Raw genomic sequence first — 18,284 nt, forward strand, 5'->3', positions numbered from 1 at the left:
AAAAATCAACACAGTCCACAGGGATCCATCACACTTGTCTATTAACCTGGTTTAGTGTAAATTAATAACTGAGATCAGGTAATGGTATTTTCCTAACTGGTAATAATCAATGGGGATTTTAGTTGAAGTGTTTTGCAACATGTAGTACAAGGCCAGAAAAACTAGGAACTAGAACACTGACAAGTTCTGAATTCCACTTAATGTCATGAAAACCCCAACATCAACACAGCAGCTCCTCTGTGAGTATTCTCAAGCATATCAGGTTTTCTATACAGCATCACAGATACTTGGCTGAGGCTTATGGAATAAAGCAGGAAATGGAAATCATTTCTTGCTTTCTACTAACTAAGAAAAGATTTTTTTTGATAGAACAGAAACATAACCAGGAACATCTTTAAGTACCAGATGTTTTAAATGAGTTTTCTTTAAAGTATTTTAAATAATGTATCTCCTCTGCTCTGCTTCTACTTGAACAAGTGAATATAAGGCTTCTGAAGGTTCCACCATGTGTCTCTTTTCCAAAAAGTGATGCTAGAAAGATGCTCCAGGAAGTGAACTAATTAACCAGACATTAGGGGCTAACACATATTTCACTGTGTCTTCACTTCCAGTGTGCTGAGTGCATGGAATTGGCAAAGAACTGGAAAAGCCCCTGTAGAAATGTCCTGTCTTTTTGGAAGTTGAGATGCATTACCTTGAATTTATACTACCACATTTCCATGGAAAGCTCCATGTTTGAAGCACCAGTACAGCATCCTGCTCTTTGTCAGCACACTAAACCAAAGTTTATAGAAATTCCAAATATTGCACTAATAATCAGTGCAAAAGGCAGGATAGCACCCACTGTGAACCTGACTTTTTCCCATCTCTGCAAACACATAATTTACAGCAAGTTAAAATCTACCTTTTTCCTTGGGCTCAGCTTCTTGACAGAAACAACTCTGTGAAATGGATTAAAATCCAATTCTGTTCCAGAGTTAAATGATTGCAACGTTAGTTGAGGGCTCCTGAGCATCCATTTGTCCTGCTCTACTTCCAGAGGGCTCTTTCAGAAAATGCACCCAAAGAAAGAGCATCCTGAGGGGTATTTCCCATTAATTGTGGTGGATATATTTGGCAACAGTGAGTACATCCACACTTTAAACTGCAGTGCAGTGTTGACATAACTGAGCCAGATTCACACTGGAACCAACCTAACCATAATAACACGTAGTTCTGGAGGAGCTAAATTCATCTGGCTGGTAGGAGACTCAGCCAGCCTGATGTGCCATTTCCCACTCTATATCCTATGCTAACATGCTGAGCTTTATCTCCAACCTGTGCCAATCCATCTTGCCTATCTGCAAACCATCCCTGGAGGGCGTTGGCAGAAGCAACAGAACGCTGCATTTTGAAATGTGATAGGAGATACCCTGAAAGGCAGGAAAAGTTGTACCTTTCCTTCTCAGAGTTTCCAAACTTAGATATGTCTGAGTTGGAACTGGGTATCTCAGAGGATTAGTAACCATGGAAAACAGGGTCTTCCATCTCCACTTACTCAAAACTTGATGCAAATGTCGTTATTCACACGATGTCTGTCTCTGTTCCCCCGTACAGACGCCTTTTCTCATGCCCATAAATGTCTTGAGTGTTTGAAGTGACAAGACTTGCAGCAGAAAGGCTTGAGAAACTTGGACTTGAGTGATTTTTCTCCTGAGAGGCTCCTGTTTCTGAGTGAGCTTCACAGAACACTGGGCAGATCACAAGGCAAAGGTGGGTTGAGGGAGAAGCACCTGGTCCAGTAATGAATTTTATGTTAAGGAGATTCACTAGAGTGTCCATTTTGCCTAATTAATGAAGTTTTCCTTTCCACAGCAATAGGTGATAGTATATCACTCTATCTAAGCCCAAATCTCTCAATTTCAGTGATCCCACGCAACTGCATAAAATAAAAAGCTCTGTACAGCACTTTTAAAGATGTATTTATGGCACAGTAGAGCAATAAAGGCATTCTCTCCTTTTAGGTCAGAGTGGTTAATTCTTTTGATAAGCAAAATGGCAATATGGCATATTGATAATTCATTAGACAAAGACCCTCTTCTGTAAATCAAGAGTAATTCACCCAAATGAGATGCAACGCTTGCAAATATGTCAACAAATCACATCAGCTTGTATTAAAAGAGCCCTTTGTTTGGGAAAAAAAAGTCTTCTTCCTGTTGCTTTCCTTATGGCAGCTTTAAAGCTGCGTTAAGAAAAACTTCACTTGAGGGCTGTGTTCATCAAATCTTCTCACTGACTTTAGCTTGGAAAGTGACAGCAGGAACTACATCTTGGATGCAAACATTTTCTTAGGATGCACATGCAGGCCTTTCAGGCAAAATTCTTATTTATTTGAAAACCAGGGAGAAATCTGGTAGAATTAAGCACTAGTAGAACACTCTATGCTTTTCTTGATTGTTGTTTCATAGAATAGAAATATTTTGGACATTTCTAAAATTTGTTACTGCATCATTTATCCAATTCCTAAATCTGTAATCCCTGCTAAGGCAAAAGTTCTACTGGATTGACTAGAAAACTGACACAAACAGCCATTAATTTCTCCTTGGCTCGTGAATCTGAAAAAAACCCTTTTTTTTAATTGTCACATTATTAAATCTAGGAAACTACTGTGCTTCATAACTCCAACCAGGGAACATCATCAGTAAACAACTATGACAGCATCTAGTCATTCATTAAAGCTGCAGGACACTGTTCCCTTCCCCAAAAAGATAAAGTTCTTTTAATACACTGGGTTGTGCAGAAAGGAGCAGACAAGATCTCAAGGACACTGGGTATGAATACAGGAATTGTGGCAGCCCCATTGGCAGGATATCAAGTCTGAAGGACTCGCTGATCGAACATTATGTCAATGAAGTGTTTGATACACTCACACAGGCTCAGCATCCTGTCCAGTGAGACATCCCAGCCTCAAATGTGCCCCATGGTCTGTGGATGCAGCAGGAGGAGCCACTGGCTTGTTCCACCAGTGGTTCTGAAGGAACTGGACATCCACACTCCATTAATAGCAAGCCTTAAACATTCCCCATGGCAAGATTTTAACTTGGCTACTCAGAAACAAGAGCACTATCACAGAATCACAGAATGAACTGGGTTGGAAAGGACCTCCAAGATCATCAAGTCCAACCCTTGGTCCAACTCCAGTCCCTTTACCAGATCATGGCACTCAGTGCCACGGCCAAGCTCAGCTGAAAAACCTCCAGGGATGGGGAATCCACCCCCTCTCTGGGCAGCCCATTCCAATGCCTGAGCACTCTCTCTGCAAAGAATTTTTCTCTGCTCTCCAACTTCAATTTCCCCTGGCAGAGCTTGAGCCCATCGTGCCCCCTTGTCCTATTGCTGAGTGCCTGGGAGAAGAGACCAATCCCCACCTGGCCAGAACTTCCCTTCAGGCAGTTCCAGACAGTGCTGAGGTCACCTCTGAGCCTCCTCTTCTCCAGGCTAAACACCCCCAGCTCCCTCAGCCTCTCCCCACAGCACTTGTGCTCCAGTCCCTTCTCCAGCCTCGTTGCTCTTCTCTGGCCCCGCTCCAGCTCCTCAGTAGGTTTTGCATCTCAGTAGGTTATACATTATAATTGTCTGTGAAGACTATAAGGCATCTCACAGCAACACCTTAATAACCACATCATTAAGCACCAGGCCTAAATGGAACAAAAAAGGATATTTGAAATAAATGCTCTCTAAGCACTCTAAAATAAACCTTACCCTTGCTTATATTTTTGCAAACCCACTTAGCTCAATTCCACTGAGTTACTGATGTGACCCGAGTGTAACTGAGCACAGAATGCAATTTATGAGAATCTCAGGGTCTGGGGAGCCTCACAAGAGGAGAGTTGGGAATCAGAGAAAAGCCCTCAGCAGAAGGATGAATCAGAAAGAGTTTCTTGTAGGGAGTGGACAGAGAGAGCGAAGTGCAAGAGGCAAAAATTTAGGGAAAAGCTTCCTAAATTGGCATGGTAAGGAAACAGAACAGAAAGCATGTACAGGGGGAGAAGGGCTGAATGGAATAAAACAAAGTTTGAGCTGATAGACAAGGTGAATTTGGGGGGAATTTCAGAGATTCAGCATCATATGATTTAGGAAGCTGGCCAAAAAATGTACAAGGGGTTTAGATAAGGGGAAGAGAAGCCACAGAAGTGTCAAATCAGCTCAGAAAATGTAGGTTACAAGGTATATGTTACAAGTTACAGAAATCGAATTAAGAAAGCACAGACAGGTGGGAGGTAGGAAAATTTTGAGTGTTATACAAGAATAGGTGATTGGAAAATCTGGCAGTAATCTGAATGTGAAAAGAAATGGAGAAATGTGATATGACCTGTGCTGCCCACCACACTGATGAGAATGAATGTGATAAATAGTAACAGAATGACAGAGCAGCAAAGTATGTAGGAACAAGTAACAGAATGACAGAGCAGCAAAGTAGGTAGGAACAAAATATAATTTTGACACTAGAAATACTCATAAAATAGCTGAAGTAGCAAAGTTCAGTAGAAAACTGGTTTATTTTGTTGTACAACATTTACTCCCTCAGTTACAGGACCACCAACACAACAAATGGCTTCTTTCATCTAAGAGAAAATTGTTAAGAGTAACGTTGGGGGTCACAGCAGATCCTTCAGTGTTTTTTAAGAAACAGTATTTTCTTAGACAACAAGCAGCCCCACGAGCACAACTCCTGGCCTGTGGCAGAGCTGAGAGATGTGCAGTGCTGTGAGGAACGTGCCTTCATTCCACATGTGCAGCAACATTGCAGCAGAGCTGAATGAGGGAGATTATTGGTGGCTCCAGCCTCACACAATCGGCTTGAGCACCATGAAGAACAGAACAAGATGAGGTCTGCAAATTGGAAAGTTCAGTCTGGGCACTGTGGGGTTTTTTTAAGTGGATACATAATCCTCATTGTTTGAGATTGATCCTGTCTCAGCCAACAAGTGAGATGACATTTCAGTGCCAGGTCCCTGAAGTTCAGAGGTTTACAGCCTTCTGATCAGAAAGATACACTGAATGGAATCTTTTCCAGTGAAAGGTTATTTAACAGATGGTCAAAATCACCTCTCATGGGAATGTGAAACTATTATGCCTAGAAATGTTTTTGTGGGGGGGTTTTGTTTGGTTGGGTTTTTGGTTGTTTTATTTTTGATACCTGCAGGACTCAAATTGGAGCAAAAGAAGATGAAAAGATTTAAGAAAGGACCATAAAACTAAACTCTACTAATCTTACCCCCTGTGCAATGAATTCATGGAACATACTCCACTAATTCCTACGTTTAAGTGAGAAAATTACTTAAATCAGAATTACAGATTATTCTGAGCTGGAAGGGACCCACAAGGACCATCAAGTCCAACTCTTAAGTCAATGGCCCACACAGGGGATTGAACCCATGACCTTGGCATTATTACAACCAAGTTTTAACCAACTGAGCTCATCTCAGGATCAATTACAGGCCAATTTACACTAGAAGGAACCTCTGGAAATCATCTGGCTCAAACCTCACTTCTTGAAAAGCCTTGAAAACAACATTGCAACACTATGTACCAACAGTTTAGTAAAACTCAGTGTGAGATCTTACAGAATGAATCTTACAGAGTGTTGGTGTCATTCCAACCCCTGCACTCCCAAGCACTGAGGGACTGTAACCAAAAAATCAACATTTATAACAGAGGTACATCCCCTGCAATGACATGGTGGGCAAGGGATGGGAGCTATCCAGTCTTCTCTCTAAATTCTGCATTCTTTTTAGGTTGGCCACCATGTGCTGCTGCTGGCTGTGCTTTTCTGCTCTCTTTAGGCAACAGCAAACAGTCTAGTCTTGCTGTCACACCTCTGTGAGTCATCAGGATTTACTCACTGACCTGTCTGCTGGAGTTGGTGTCCTTAGAGCTGCTGCTGTTATCTGCATGACCTTCTAGACTGTCTGCCACCAACAGCCATTCCTGCTTTGGTACTTTGGTGCTTCTCCACCCAGTCAACCCCATTCACACCAATCAAGGTCCCCACTGCAATTCTCAGCAAAAGCAGAGAGGGGTCTGAAGGGCTTGTCCATTTTGGTTCTGAGTGTCTGCAGGGATGGTGGAGGGTTCTCACACCCTGTGGACAGTGAGGAATGCACTCAAATGGCCCTTGGCTCTTTCACTGACACAGAGGACAGAGCCCAGACAATCCCAAGCCCGTTTCTGCCCTACATACAAAGCATCTGTAGGGCTGTATTCATTACACATTCTCAGCACTGGGAATGAAGAGTAAAAGAAACACACAAATAAAATTGACTGTTGAGTATTTCTGTTTGACTCACACATGAACTGCAGGATCAAATAAAGATAAAATTTATATGTCTGTATTTGAACACAAATGATCAGATCTTCAGGTATTTTTCTTTTTAATAAATTACTTTTTTGATTATTCTGATTTTCAAGAGCAGGTCTAACACACAGCCCATTTTCCAGGAAGTGTTACAAAGGAGGGAGTGTGTTGCCTCACAGACAATGCTTCCATAATTCTGAATCCATTACTATGCACTGGAGAAAATGCACAGATAATTGTAATTTTCCCACTGAAAATGAGCACTACTATCTCTTCATAGAAAAAGCACAACAGGTAGAATATTGTTGCTGGTGACTGTTGCTCAGTTGGAATAAAACACCACATTTCTAAAAATGCAGAGGAAAAGATGAAGTGTTCAAGACCAGTTTGGATGGGGCTTTGAGCGACCTGGTCTGGTGGAAGGTGTCCCTGCCCTTGGTAGGAGGGTTGGAATGAACTAATCTTTGAGGTCCCTTCCAACTCAAACCATTCTCTGATTCCACAAAAAGTAGCTCAATATATTTCTTTGAACATTACATTAATAAAGGAATGATTTAATCTACTGGTTGCATATGTGTACAATTGTATCTAGCTGGATAATTTTATCTAACATGTGAGAAGAAAATTATTCAGTCATAGCTCTGCAATCAGTAGTTGAAAGGGAGTGACACAAACACAGACATTCCCCACTTCACCAGAGGACACAAGATGTCCCTATTGAAAAGCTGATTCAAGACTGAAGAAAAGGAAGATTTAACAGAATTACCAGGGAGTTACTTCAATAAAAGAGAAGCTCAGTTTCAACAATTTCAAGCTGGGACACAATGCCACCATCATAATGCCACGAATTAATTATTATGTTTGCTCTTTCCGGCCTGTCACAGTGATGAACAATAATGGTTGCACAATGTGGGATATCCACCAGTTGGCTCATTCCCCCAGTCTAGGCAAGGGATCAAAGAGGTTTCTATACTGTCTGTTCCTTAACAACAGCCCTTTTTGGCTCCAAATCATAGAATCAAAGAATGGATTGGGTTGGAAAAGACCTCCAAGACCATCAAGTCCAACCCTTGGTCCAACTCCAGTCCCTTTACCAGATCATGGCACTCAGTGCCACGGCCAAGCTCAGTTGAAAAACCTCCAGGGATGGGGAATCCACCCCCTCTCTGGGCAGCCCATTCCAATCCCTGAGCACTCTCTCTGCAAAGAAGTTTTTTCTGCTCTCCAACTTCAATTTCCCCTGGCAGAGCTTGAGCCCATCGTGCCCCCTTGTCCTATTGCTGAGTGCCTGGGAGAAGAGACCAACCCCCACCTGGCCAGAACTTCCCTTCAGGCAGTTCCAGACAGTGCTGAGGTCACCTCTGAGCCTCCTCTTCTCCAGGCTAAACACCCCCAGCTCCCTCAGCCTCTCCCCACAGCACTTGTGCTCCAGTCCCTTCTCCAGCCTCGTTGCTCTTCTCTGGCCCCGCTCCAGCCCCTCAATCTCTTGCCTCAACTGAGGGGCCCAGAACTGAACACAACACTCAAGGTGTGGCCTCCCCAAGGCAGAGTCCAGGGGAAGGGTCACTGCCCTGGGCCTGCTGGCCACGCTAGTTTGGATCCAGCCCAGGATCCCATTGGCCTTCTTGGCCACCTGGGCACACTGTTGGCTCATGTTGAGCTTCCTGTCCCTCAGTCCCCCCAGGTCCCTCTGCCTGGCTGCTCTCCAGCCACTCTGTGCCCAGCCTGGAGCACTGCAGGGGTTGGGGTGGCCAAAGGGCAGGACCTGCACTTAGTCTTGTTAAACTTCATTCCATTGGAATCAGCCCAATCCCAGAGGTTAAAAGTCACCTCCAGGAAGACAGTGGCCACAGCCTTTAACTTCAGTCTTCACAGGGCAGCTGGCACTGTGGAGGGGCAGGGCAGAGATCTGTGAGTTCAGTTCCCTTCCTCTCAGAAGGACCAAGGACAACCTCTGGTGTGTCAGTGCCTTTCTCCATTTGTGTGAAAGAAACACTGGGGAAAAACAACCCCAAGTTTCACGGCCATCTGGAGCTGGCTCAGGAAGTGAGCTCTGTCGAGTGTCCTGGCTGGAACCAGTGGGTTTAACTAAACAGACCCCCAATATTTGCCCATTTCCTACCAACACAATTCCCTGTGGCCTCCCCATTCTCCCTCTGCTCCTCAGGCAATGTATGATGCTTGCTGTTTGCTGCCTGGCACGCTGCATTTCTTTCTGCAGCTGGGTGAATAACCATTCATCTCTCTGACTGGAGCCTTTCTTCTGCTGGAGATGTGCAACTGGGTTTGTGTGGGGCAGCTGCCCAGGGTTTGTGTGCCAGTCTGAGTGGCCCAGTATGCCATGGTGGACAAATGACGTCAGTTCTGGAGCAGATTCACAGGACTGTGCCACTGCTCAGTGCCATGAATGCTGATGAAATTGCTTTCCCAAGATTTGTTTCTTCTCTCAGAACAACAGGATCTTGCAATATGTGGCTTCAGTTTGGATTTTTTCTCTAAGTCTTTCAGGCTTTGCCTGTTGTCTGAGCGCTCCACACTCCTTCAGTGTATTCTCTAGAAAATTTGATATAAACATTGCAGTGTGTACTGGCAGTGCAAAATTAGGTATTTTAACAGACATATTGCCAGGATAGAAATTCATTCTCCTCCATATATCACTCCAGAAATCCCACTCCTAATTCAGATTTCTTCCCCAAAGACCCACAACTTCCATATTCCCTACCATAAAATAGCCCAAACCAAAACAAACAAGAACCCACACAAACCCAGCAAACCACTTCAGTCTACTGTGACTCAAAATTGATGCTGAATAATATCAATACCCTTCTCTGGAATTATCTGACACACCCTATTTGTTGCACTTCTGTCTGTTTAGACACTATCCTGTACCCAGCAAAGTCTGTATTAATGTGCCTTGTCCATGAAAAGTATTGCTAACATTTTAACAACACATAATGAATCTATTCCACCACTATAACACACAAACACACACCTGAATTTTAGTTTATGCACATACAAACATAAAAGCAAGTGTGGATTGTTGAAGTTGCCCCTTTTCCAACCCTCCAAAACTCCCAAAACAAATGTAGCTCTTCAAACTCAAAGGAGCTCTGGGCCAGCAGCAACAGGGTGATATGAACCTTATTTTTCAATACAGACAGCCATGTGCTGATCACTGTGCTTTTTTTTTATTTCCCAGCAGTTATTATTTCTCACAGCATTATTTCATGCTTCTTCTTGCTATTTGTCTGTGCTTTGGTTAAACGTTGTTAATGTGTGAACAGCAAAATGCAACGAACAGGAAAACTCTTTGAAAGACCTTTAGAAAAAAATTAAAATCTGTGTTCCAATGAGGTTGGGTTTCTGCCCTCACACAGACAAGATCATAAGTGAAATAAAGGAATAAAAAAACTAAACATGAAGACACAACACTGCTATTGAAAGAGGTGCAGAGTGGTACAGTACAAAGGAAGAGGCATCCAATATTACAAGTTACTATTTTACAGTCAGTGGACAGATCCTTCTGTTTTGGACAAGAATTATGTCCACAGTTGCCCTTTAATGATCATACTGTGGGAATGAGAAACAGGCAAACCAAAGGTAACAGGGCTGAACTTGTTTGTACAGTAATTTACAGCACTGAAGGCAGGAAATTTTCACACATGTACCTGTGAAGTCAATTTATACCCTTGGTCTGTCTGGCAAATATAAATACACATGTACATATATTTCCATAATTTTGAATATTGCAGCTCCTTTGAGAAGGTGGTGTGTATAAATGTGAGTATAAATGTGTGTCTGCACAGGTGTGTGGATTAGAACTACAGGAAAGTTGTTCCCCTCTCAAGAGACCCACAGGAATCCAAATAAACACACACACACTATATGAGCTGTCTATATAAATGACTAACAGTGAGTGAAGCATCACATTAGAGCTGAAAATGAACCAAAAAAGTGGCACAACTGACATTTCATGAATAATTCTACCTCACTGAAACAGAAAACTAGGTGATGACCTAATTTTTAACAGGGCATGAAGTTCAGAAGGCTGTTCCATTTATTCACAGCCATACCTGAATATCAAAACTGCAGCTGTGAGAACCACCCCAGAAAGTTTCTTGCTGTGTGTTATTGTGACATTCCTCCCTCCTCCCAGTCCCAAATTCAATGAGAATTCATGTTTTAATAAATCCATCTCAACATTCAGTACAGAAACCTTCCATTTATCCTGGAGAACACACTGAAAACTATCCTCAGACCCCAAAAAACCAACTCTAGCATGAAGCAAATGTTTAGGCCATGTTAGAGTAAATTCATAAAAAGAATCCTCTTAATGCAAGTGCTGTCAGATCCATAAGCACATCAACTATTGGATAAACTGTCTTGGGAGATACACCAGGGAAAGGTAGGGAGACACAACTGCACTCAACGTTTCTCCATTCCAGGCTTATCAAATGCTTGAACTTGCCTATTAGATGGGCAAAGAAAGTTTCATTTATTTTTAAGAAACAGATGACACAAAATTGATTCATTTGGGTATTTTGTGGGATTGATCACTAGGCCATATAATTACTTCATTTTTACATCACCTGCACACCATCAATTTTCAGCTCTGACTCACTCTTTCCAACTCTTGTAAGAGCTGTTGCTCTATTTTCCCATCCAGGAAAGGATCTTTCTCCACATCCCTACCTGAGCATGTGTGCAAATCTCTACATGCTTAAATCCCACTGGAAGCAGCTGTATGCTTAACTGTGATCCTATTGTCTTAAGGGGATAGTTTATACTCTAGGGTATGATTTGGCCAAACACAACATGTAAAAGAGAAGTGAGATGCTGGAGAAAGCATTTTGGTGAGATTCCAGGGACTTACCTGCCAGCTGCCAAGCCAGGTTACAGCTCTAGACTCAGTCTCTTCATCCATCCATCCATCACCAAAAGGTCTGAAGGACTGGTAACAAAAACAGATGAATCATCATTGGTGTGATCTCTGCTCTCTCTCTGTCCTGTGGGAGACATGGTATTTTACAATTCAATTTAATATTTCAGGCTAAGAAAAACTTACAGTATAAAGAGGCCAGTTTGTATCTTACTGGGTAGATACTTGGTCATAGTTTTAAGAAGACAGAGAGGGCCAGAAATGAAATTTTTCATTGTTAGCTGATCTTTAAATGAGCAGGTACCATGCCTGTCATCTTGAGTGTGAAATACCACCTGATGGCCAAGGAAGAATAACATAAACTGTACAGTCAGAAGGTCTTTTTAGATGGATCTGACTACTAAGATCAAATTCAACTTCCATTTACTAAGCAAGTGTTATTCAAGGTGTCAGCCTTTAATAGCACAAACATCAAGGGCTTATCTCAGAGACACATCAGAAGGAAAAGACAACTTCAGGTCTGCCATGGAGATGGCAAAGAAGAAAGGAGAAATACATTAAATCTTGAAAAACACAGAGAGCACTTCCAACTAATGACTTCTCTCAAGTGATACAAACAAAAGGAGGAACTAAGAAAACCCAAAAAGCATTTCTTTTTAATATTGAAGTGCTTTCTAGCTGTGTTGTTACTGTATCAGATTGCTATAGATAAAGCTATGACTATTCACATAAGATGGGTACCTGACTCACACTGTGAATGAAGCAGGTGGACTAAAAATTCACAGCCATTTCTCCACTAATACCTGCTAGAAGTGATTATCTAACAGGTGTGTTTTAAATGGGAGGCTGAGAGCCAGGCTAATAAATTTTTTCACCTTTAGACTAGAAAGAAATACAAAATAACTTCTGATAAATTGTGTGGATTGCAGAAAATTTTGGTAGAAAAATAAGTATTTAGGACAGGATTCTTTATAGGCAAATCAGGCTCATTCAAACAAAATGCACCTGAATACAACCAGATACAGAGACTGGAATTATCAACTCAGTCCCTGAGAATGGGGAACTATCTAATGGGAAACAAACTGAAAAAATGCAGAATCATAGAACAGAGCAGTTTGGGTTGGAAGGTGCTTTTAAAGGTCATCTGGTCCAACCCCACTGCCATGTGCAGGGACTCACACAAGTCACAGAGGACAAATCACTGAGTGTGAGGCCACAGCAACACTGATTCAGCAACATGGGACAGCTGAGGAGGGAAGCACAGCTGGGGTTTACCTCCAGATACCACGACCTTTTATGCTGTGGTGTGTCAAACTAAGATATTTTGCACAGTTCTGATGTTCACATTCTGTAAAGGATGTTGAACAACTGGACGGTTTCTCACAGGAACAGTGAGATCAGCCACGAAAAGAAATATCCAGGAGCTGAATAAAACTCCTTGAAGTGAAGGCTTTAAAGAGCTCAATCTGTTTAGTCTGCCAGGGAATGAGAGGCAACTTGATTACAGGAATAAAGCATCAGGTACAAAAGCGCTCTTTGATTTAGTGGCCACAGTGAAACGTCTGTAATGCACTGAAAGCGAATCCGAGAGTGTTACAAAGCATCAGCACTCCACTGAATGTGTGTATCACAATACAGTTTCAGTCACACAACAACACATCATTTTCTTCCACAGGAAGCTTCATTGAGTGTGCAGTGTAGTCGGCAGCTCTTTAGTGAATGCTTTGTTTGATTCTCATTGTTTAATTTGTGGCCCTGCAATTCAGTCCTTGTACCATTTGAACCCGGCACCAAACACAGCACTGTTTATCTTTTTTATTTTTCACTTTCTTTTAGCTGTCACTTCAGCAGCACACAAGTGTAATTCAATGAACTGCAAAAGATACAGGAAGATAAAAGCCCTCATTACACCCACGTTATACAACAGTCCACCTGGTGATTCAAACACTACAAAAAATTTCTGCTTAAGGTGTTTAGAAAGATTCTAGCTAAATAAACTAAATATTTTCAATAGGTAGAAGCTTTTCAAGGTTTTGGGTTTGGTTGGTTTTTTTTTTGAGAGTTACTTATAGGAATTGTTTAAAGAGTGAAAAGCCAGTACCAGCTTGAGTTTTGAGTGGGTTTGTTTTCAACAGAGAATACTACAGTGGGAATACTCCAGGTCCCCCATCATGTCCTGGGAGGTAAATGGCTTTTGCAGGTTCTTGCTGAACACCTGCAGGGCAGCTCCTCAGAGCTCAGGCCATACTCTCACATAAAGCTGTGCCACAGCAGAAGCTTCAAGGTCAGAAGCCTTTTTGAAGCAGACTGATCAGGTCACTGGATGTGAGTCACCAAGGGGGAGATGTTTTCTTTCTGTTTGCAGGAGAACATCTCCTGCCTGAGTACAGACTGGCCATCCATCTGAAAGGGGAGCTTCCTTTCTTTGCCATGAGCTGCCTGCCAAGATGAGTTCCCCTGCCTGGAACACCACCTGCCCTCAAACGATTATGGAAAGGTTTGGCTTTCCTGACCGGCACCTTTTGCCGCAGATGTTGCCTGGGAAGCCTTGAAGGCTCACAAAGGAGGTCCAAAAGAACCCTTCAGCCCCCAACTGGGCCATCCCCTGGGAGGAACTGGGGCACACAGTCTGATATCTGCAGATTTTCCTGGCTGGGTCTCCACCTAGTCCATCCCAGACTCATCTCAGCTTGACTCCTCATACCAGTTCCTGGTAACTCTCCCACCATTCCCGGTGACTCCAGGGCTACATCTCCATCATGGTCTGCACATCCCCACCTTGTTCCTCACTGCAGCTTCAGACACCTTCAGGTTTTCTCAAATCTAGATTGTCACATTCCTTTCTAGCAGGCTGCAAATAAATTGGGCAATTCCTAATTAAGGTAGGAAAGCTGAGAGATAAGGCAGTTTGTCCCATTCTTTCCCCCGGTTTCTGACCATTGCAACACCAGCAGCAGTAACTTTTACAAACGCTGCTTTCAAAATGCAATACACATCTACAAAACACCTGTGAACCTGAGTCTTTCAGGGACCTACAACTTTGTAACACTTTGGCTAAATTTCCTGCAAATGGCAAGAGATGTCAGACAGAACCTAAACGAATTTGAGGTCTCTTCTCAACACTTCAGAGATGCTGGAACATCTCAGGGTGTCACAGTACTTGGACTAAAATTAAATTGTTGCGATGTTATTTCATTTTTACTGAATGTTTGTGTTCACTTGTCAATAGTGGGAAAGATAAAATGGGAAAGGGAAAGGTATGATGAATTATGGCATTTATTATGGCTAAAATCCTGCTACATCATCTCCACAGCAAAAACAAACTGTCTGAACACAGAGGACTGGTTTTAAAAACTGTATAGCTGTAGTTGGTTAAAAAGCTGCACATCTTGTACTTTATCTGTCTTTGCAAGTGCATTTGAAACCTAAGGTACGTTTTGAAGAGGCTCGAGCCCTTTGCAGCTTGCAAATGCTTTCTTTGTACTAGAAACTCACAATTATCCTGTTATACACTGAGACACACAAGGTGCACATCTGCCCAAACCGAATTGCTGTCAGAACAGGAGTTTGTATTGGATAGGCAGCGCTTCAGCACACAAGGTGTGCAAAGGCCACAGGAGAATTTCCAGAGCTTTGCTCTCCAAGGATCCCTAATACTCCTTAGCAACCTGACTGGAAGGACTGAAATCACAACCTCTGGGCAGCAGGTGCTGAGAGTCCCTGTATACTTGAAAGAGTTGCTGGCTACAGCAAGCACAGAAAAGAACACTTAACAGAGAGTCATCAAAAATAGGTTATAGACAAACACGTTAAACCCAGGGTGAACACAGCCAGAGGAATCCTGGCAAGCAGATCCCTGCAGTGGCCTCATATCAAAGCCCTGAGTGCACAGCTTTAGACGATGCTTTCATGACAATTTGAGAACAGGCTTCCAATAAAACCTAATCTGGACTGAGGAGTGTCAGAAAGGTGTGAAATTACAGTCTCAGGGACTATGATCTGATTGCTACATTAGAAACCCTTATGCATGTCAGGCTGTATTATGGGGTGTCTTACCTGTATTGAACTATTGTGTTTTTTCCTGGTACTGCCTCACCACTACCTTGTTTTTACCTCTGACAAACTTCATCCAGTGGAGTCTGCAATTGTTCCACAAGGAACAATTTCAGGACTGAAATGCCACACGGTAGCGTAACCATATATATTTTACCTATCCCTTCTGCCTTTAAGGCAAGATCATATTTAGTTCTGATGTTTCTCATTCTCTGCCATGCAGCTGAGGGAGCAGAAGTGTCTGGGTCTTTATTACACACAGCTGACCTTTTATTTCCTGCTAGGTGCACTCAATTTCAGATAGCCCAGAGTAGGATCTCGAAATGCTACTTTCCATCACGCTACACTAATCTGAGGTCTCCATTTCTACATATGTAATGAACTCAAGGGTTTGTTTTCCAGTGTTGAATGAAAAGCAGAGGTCATTCAGAAGGTTGTAAGTTTTTCAACAGAACAACTGTTGTGACACTTCCGAAAGAAGCGAAGGACAAGTGTTTATAAACACTGGGCAAACCACTGCAATCAACATATCTTAGAAATTCACCGGGTTTGTTGTTGTTGTTGTTTTTAAAAAAAATAGACCTGAATTCCATTGCATCTATTGCTACATTACTAGTTTAAATTTCATACTGAGAAATTTTTGAACTTGATTAACCCTCATTTAGAACTTAATTTCATTTATACCTCTTTTGCAAGAGAAGCCTGTCTCCATTTTCTCTGCTACTTGTATTGAGCTGTATCTTCTATTTCCACTCTTTTCACATCATTTACTTAAACACTGGTATTGGTAGCTCCACTTTTCATTTAACATTTCATTTATATACTTCTCAAACTTCTTCCAATCAATGTTTAGCCTTTGAGTTCTGATACCTTGATACTACCTTATGAATAGTGTTTTAAATCTCTAATAATCTGCTGTTTAGATTACATATTACTTAAAATGTCAATTCCTGTCCACCCACTCCATAATAACTATGATAGCCACACTCTCCTCACCTCACATATTATTTCCCTTTTTCCCTTGTTCACATCGGAGAAGATTCCCACCTAGATCACGCTGCATACATGTCACAGCACAGTTTTGCCTTGGTCCCCTGTCTGGGTTGATTTCCTACATCGCTCAGCAACGAACCACTATGATTGCTCCTTAGGACCTCATCATGCAGGGTCAGCCGTTCTGTTATGGTTGAGAAGATCCTCTGAATGTTAAACTTCCGCCGAAATTCCTGGTTATCCATACAGCAACTCCTATTCGGATGTTATTGATTCCAGCCACCACGAGCATTGCTCAGGCTGACGACCTGCTAATGACCTTCCCATGCACCCTGTGACTTTAGCAGGTGAGGATTGCTCATTCTTGCCTAACCTTGGCTGCCTGAGATAAGCAAACGTGTTTCACCTCTTATCGTCTAACCATCTTAGTCTCTGACTCTGAAAGGCACAGACTCATTTTACCTAAAGCCTTTCCGTACACTTACTCCTGGAAACAAACAGTAATTTTCTTGTTTACTCTACAATACCAAACCTTTACATTTTATTTTTTTTTACAACTAAGTGGCGCATTTCAAACCTATTACCCCATTCACCATTACTTTCTAAATCTGAAGAAATGCAACTTTGCAACCCCAAAATTCCAGGTGGTCCTTTTTGGTTTTATAACAGCACCAAAATTATTATTATTATTATTATTATTATTATTATTATTATTATTATTATTATTATTATTATTATTATTATTATTATTATTATTGTTACCATCACCAAGGGGTAACCTTGAGCGGCTCGGAGAAGCGCTGTCCCCTGCGGAGAGGGCGAGCTGAACCCACCGGTTGCCATCCCCTCCCTCCGCCGCGGTGGTACCCGGGGGGAGCCGCAGCATCGCCGGGGCGAAGCGGGGAAGGGGCGGCCCAGGGCGTACCTGAGGGTCCCTTCCCGCACCCTCCCCGCTGTCCAGCGGTTGCCAAAGACGCGAGCGGAGGGAAGGACGGAAGGAGAGATGGACGGATGGACGGACGGCTCCCCCCTCCCGCAGCCGCCGCCCGGCCCGCGGGGCAGCCCCGCCGTGTCCCGCCGCTGTGCCCCCGAGCCCCGGCGCTCCGCAGCCCCTCGCTCCGTACCTGCCGGGGTGTCCTGGGCACAGGCACCGCGTCCCCCGCAGCCCGGCTTTGTTACTACTCGGAAGAGCCGCGGCTCAGCGCCGTCGCTATAGAAACTGGCTGCGCCTCGCAGAGACAGCGGCGAGTGGCGGGAGGGAGGCGGGAGTCGGGCGGAGGTGTGGGGTGAGGACACAGCCGTTCATTCAGGAATATCTCGGCCTTTTCCCTCCTCCTTCGCCTCCGCCCGCAGCCAGCCCCCGGCACCGCCCAGCCCAGCCCGGCCCGGGGGTGGGAGGGCGGCTCTCTGCCCTTACCTCAACCCGCATCCCTGCGCTGGGATGTAGTCCCCCGGTTCGGAGCATCCCTCGCCGTACTTGTCGCCTCCCTAAAACACACAGAGGTGCAGTCACGCTCCGAGAGCAGCGCGGACACGGGGAAACCATGCTGTGAAATTTCGGGAGCTGACCTGCACTCCCTCTTTTTGCCTCCTGCCTTTGCAGCCCGTTTGGTGCCACAGCATCCCCACAAAAACGCCACAAAGCCGGGGCCAAACTCTTTTAGCAACAGCTCTTCGTTTTGTGACAGTAGGTTAGCTCCACATCCTCCGGGAGGAACTGTTTTGGTGTGATAACTTGCTGCCAGGACCCCTCTGGTCGCTGAAGATCTAAGGGCGCGGTGGGGTTTTTGAGTCCTGCAGAGCACTCAGTGTGATGCAGCAGCCCCTGAGGGTTGAGGAGATGCAGAGCCCGCTGTCCTGGGCACTTGGCAGGCAGCAAACGGGAAGGGAAACACGGGTGACGGGAAGGAAAAGGAGAGAAAGGCTGAGAACAGACGTCAAGCAGGCAGGTGGGTGGGAGGTGTCATTGTGTCTTCACACTTTTGAGATTTAGGGTCTTCCTTCTGTTGTCCTGAGTGTGGG

General features: G+C 43.6%; 1 protein-coding gene across 3 annotated transcripts in view; it reads right to left on the bottom strand.

Annotated features, from left to right (window-relative positions):
* RNF182 (ring finger protein 182) overlaps positions 1 to 17,555 on the bottom strand; it is a 29,516-nt gene extending 11,961 nt beyond the window's left edge. For 2 of the 3 annotated variants that reach the window (XM_071552959.1, XM_071552958.1), the window contains exons 1-2: positions 17,387 to 17,555; positions 11,211 to 11,343 (exon numbers count right to left, since the gene is read on the bottom strand). The gene's annotated coding sequence lies outside the window, so the exon portion shown is untranslated. The remainder of the gene's footprint in view (positions 1 to 11,210; positions 11,344 to 17,386) is intronic. The other variant, XM_071552960.1, reaches the window with a different exon arrangement.
* Between the last annotated feature and the right edge of the window lie 729 nt (positions 17,556 to 18,284).

The sequence above is a fragment of the Pithys albifrons genome, chromosome 4 (genome assembly GCF_047495875.1).
Source record: "Pithys albifrons albifrons isolate INPA30051 chromosome 4, PitAlb_v1, whole genome shotgun sequence".
In the NCBI taxonomy this organism is placed as follows: domain Eukaryota; kingdom Metazoa; phylum Chordata; class Aves; order Passeriformes; family Thamnophilidae; genus Pithys; species Pithys albifrons.